This window comes from Octopus bimaculoides, chromosome 1, assembly GCF_001194135.2.
Source record: "Octopus bimaculoides isolate UCB-OBI-ISO-001 chromosome 1, ASM119413v2, whole genome shotgun sequence".
Taxonomy (NCBI): Eukaryota; Metazoa; Mollusca; class Cephalopoda; order Octopoda; family Octopodidae; genus Octopus; species Octopus bimaculoides.
This window is the reverse complement of record NC_068981.1, coordinates 99,208,054-99,211,389: the sequence shown is the minus strand read 5'-3', so window position 1 is coordinate 99,211,389 and position 3,336 is coordinate 99,208,054.

Below are 3,336 nucleotides of genomic sequence, written 5' to 3'. Positions count from 1 at the left end.
ATATATATATATATATATATACATACATACATCTGTAAAAGTTGAACAAGAGTTAGGGTGTAACTGAAGACGCAGTCGTGTCAAGTCTATCTGTAAATATCCTAGGGTAATTTGTTGTAATTATAATAATATAAATAAAGTATGCTCTTGTTTATAGAATTCAGTGAAACATTACTTGCTGATGCATGCGGATATCTGCCAAATCGACAATAAATTATCATGAACACGTGAAACAACGAGAGTGAAAACGATGATGCACATATTCATTCTTCACACGTTCCAACAAATTTGAATATATCAATCACTGTTGTATTTCGCCTTCGGAGAACACTATCTCTTTTTAAACGATATGTGCTGACAACACACTCGATCCAGTGACGTAGGGGGGCTTTGAGACACCGACGTTTCCACCTGATTGTAGTCGAACGAGTTTGGAGAGCGTGTAATCTTTCTGTAATATTTCAGGATTTTTGAACCTGAAAGTTTGCAGGATGGTGTATGGCGCGCTGTACACTTTGCGATGTTTGTCCTGAATTTTTACAATCTGAGCTCTTTGGAGACAAAACTTAATCCGCTGCTCAGTTTAACATTATCACATGGTCCTTGGGTGTTAGTAGGAGAGTTCAAACTGTCGTTAACATTTGGATCAAGTTTCTGGTTTGAGGATAAGCTTTTCTCCTCGTTCTACAAATCTCAGAGAATCTGAAAAAAGAAGAGGGTTATGGGCGATGCTATTCTATCCTTGACTAAATGATATCATCAAAAAAGAGAAAGAAAAGAAACACGCTGAGTTCACATCACTGTTGCACTGAAAACAAGTGCACTTGTACTTGTCCTCACTGTACTAATCAACTGAATTTACAGTCAACAAGATCTAACTGGACACAAGTAGAACATAGGAAATACATAGCATATCCAGTGTACTGCAAAAGTTCGACTGACTTTCTATTTTCCAATAAGGAAGAGCCTCTCAGTTGTTTATCGACCGGCTACAAATAGAAGCTAAATCTGCCTCAAATCATACCCTATTATCTTAGCAAACAGACCAAAAAAGAAAAAAAGAAAAAAAAAAAGAAAATATTGACTATTGTGGTCCTAGATATTTTATGCAATGCCTGAAAAAGTCAGGGTGATCACTATTGACACAACTTTGATATAAGGTTTTCTTATGCAGTAACTGACTAAAAGTTTACCCGAGTAAGTCTCTCTGCAACTACTTAACAACAGGTCTTTGCAGAATGAGGAATTGGGTGCAGTTGTTTGGACGCGGATGATTTCGGCGACAGTACATATTGGCATTGGAAGCAAACACACGCACGTGCGCAAAAGTATACACGTACAGATAGAACAGTAGAAAGAGAGGGGAAGAGAGAGACATTACACATACAAACACAAAATGCTCACACGCATAAACACACACACGTAAGCACATACACAGGAGATAGATAGATAGATAGATAGAAAGAGAGAGAGAAAGAGAAAGAGAGAGAGAGAGAGAGAGAGAGAGAGAGAGAGAGCGTGAGGGGCGTAGAGAACGAGAGAAACATTAGACCGCCCGATGTCAAATAAGTCAGCGTTAAGTCAGCATCGCCATATAAGCGGCGCCAAATCGGCTGTGCCAAAACCTGTTATACTCAGGTCTTTATAAGCTTGCAATGTAACACCTCCAGTGCGTTGGGAAAGTCACAAGTACTAAACCTCTGATCAGAATCTTCTCAACATTTTGCTCCGTCTTGTCATTAAATTTGAATATAGTCTACGTGTATTCTTTGTGCTCGACAGCTTATCCTGTGTTAAACACATCACATACACACATTTATCACCAAATGAATATTTTCTTCGGTCGCGATATATTTCCATAGTAAGAACATAGCTACAATAAACTTTTTTAACAACCTTGTCAAGTTTTGTAATGATTTATGTTTGCCATTTATCTTTTACTTCTTTTCGTCATTGGACTGCGATCATGCTGGGGCAACATTTCGAAGGGACAAATACCCTCCAGTACCTGTTTAAAAAAAAAAAATCTAGTACTTAATCTATCGGCCATTTTGCTGAACCGTGTAGTTATGGAGGTGTAAACAAACCAAGGCCAGTTATCAAACAGTGGAAGGGAGAGTGGCGACAAACGCGCGCGCGCGCGCACACACACGCACACACACACGCACACAAACACACACACATACACACACACACGCACACACACACACACGCGCGCACATGACGGGTTTCCGGACAGTTTCCATGTAATAAAATTCACTTGCAAGGCATTGGTCAACCCAAGACTATAATAGAGGACACTTGCCCAAGGCTTTGCGCTGGGCAAAGTACGCTTTACAAAGTACATGGTTGCAAAGCGAGCTTCTTAATCTCACAACCATGGAGTATATTTTTTTAATTTGCCCAAATTATACGCATACTATAAGTATGTCTCACCCAATTTAAGCGAAGTCATGCTGAACCTTATGCCTGCTTTCTACATGTGCGTTTATCGGTCGTTGGTCCAGTTTGAAGTTGTCTGATTTCACAGGCTTTTATTTATTCATTTATTTATTTATTTATTTATTTATTTATTTATTTATGTATGTATGTATTTCGTATAGAATATTACATTTCGAAGATTGCGTGGCGGCTGTCATCTTTGCAAAACGTTACTTTTATCGCTGCTCTTACTCTGTCCTCGTAAATTATTTGTTTGGAAAAAAAAGATCGATAAAATAAATGCCAGACTTCAAGGTAAGTCCTGAGATAAATCTGTTCGACTAACTTATAGCGCAGTATTCTAGCATGCTAGCATGGCTGCAGTTCAATGGTGACGCAAGTTGAAGATAAAGGAGAAATAAATAGGCGTGTTTTAAAAACGAAGGAGAATGAAATTAGCGAAGGTTATAGTTTTCCCAAGGACTTTAAATGCATATGTGAAGTATAAACAGAGACGACACACTCATCTTACTACCAACTCCGCAATATTTACATATTTTCTTATTTTTTTAATAAACACAATTAGCCATTTTTTTAAAGGTAATGGAGAAATTTGCAATTGTATAACGTTCGTATTTCTCCCAGCAGTATTCGATGCTTGATTGAAGTGAAACAGCTTCAAACGAGAAGCCAACTTATTTGTTATTATTCTAAGATGCTCACCACAGAAACATGTTACTGTATTATATATACTGTGCATCTTTAGGTGTTGAGTGTGAGTCTATGTGTGTGTGTGTGTGTGTGTGTGTGTGTGTGTGTGTGTGTGCGTGCATGTGAGTTTGCATTATATATAAGTATGTGTCTCTGTCTGAATATATATGTATATATACATACATATAAATGTACATATACAAG